Source organism: Gossypium arboreum, chromosome 1 (assembly GCF_025698485.1).
Source record: "Gossypium arboreum isolate Shixiya-1 chromosome 1, ASM2569848v2, whole genome shotgun sequence".
Lineage (NCBI taxonomy): Eukaryota > Viridiplantae > Streptophyta > Magnoliopsida > Malvales > Malvaceae > Gossypium > Gossypium arboreum.
The window spans coordinates 43,977,434-43,977,957 of NC_069070.1; the positions used below are offsets into that span (position 1 = coordinate 43,977,434).

The 524-nt window shown below is 38.5% G+C and overlaps 1 non-coding gene across 1 annotated transcript; it reads left to right on the plus strand.

Annotated features, from left to right (window-relative positions):
* The first annotated feature begins 203 nt into the window (after positions 1-203).
* Positions 204-310, plus strand: LOC128282545 (small nucleolar RNA R71). The gene has a single exon (XR_008272850.1). It is a non-coding gene; the product is annotated as a small nucleolar RNA R71 (small nucleolar RNA).
* Positions 311-524: the final 214 nt, after the last annotated feature.

A 524-nucleotide genomic window follows, 5' to 3' on the forward strand; every position in this document is an offset into this window, starting at 1 on the left:
CGACGTTATAAACGCTGGCTGTTTTCGTTGGCTTTGTCCTCATGACTTGCCACTGATAGTTATTCAGTGACATCTCTTCTATAAACTCATAAGCATCTTTAGGTGTATTATTATTGATGGTTCCGCTAGCAGCTGTGTCAACCATTTTCCGAGTTAAAGGATTCAGACCATTATGGAATGTTTGAACTTGGAGCCAAAGCAGTAACCCATGGTGAGAGCACCTTCTCAAAAGATCATTGTATCTCTCCCATGCATCGTAGAGTGTTTCTAAATCCATCTGCACAAAAGAAGAGATATCATTACGTAATTTAGCCGTTTTAGCCGGTGGAAAATATATTAGTAAAAATTTTTCGGTCATTTGTTCCCAAGTAGTAATTGACCGTCGTGGTAACGAGTTCCACCACTGTTTAGCTTTGTTCTTTAATGAAAAAGGGAATAGTCGAAGATGAATGGCATCATCAGAAACACCATTTATTTTAAATGTATCGCATAGTTCCAAGAAGTTGGCTAAATGAGCGTTAGGA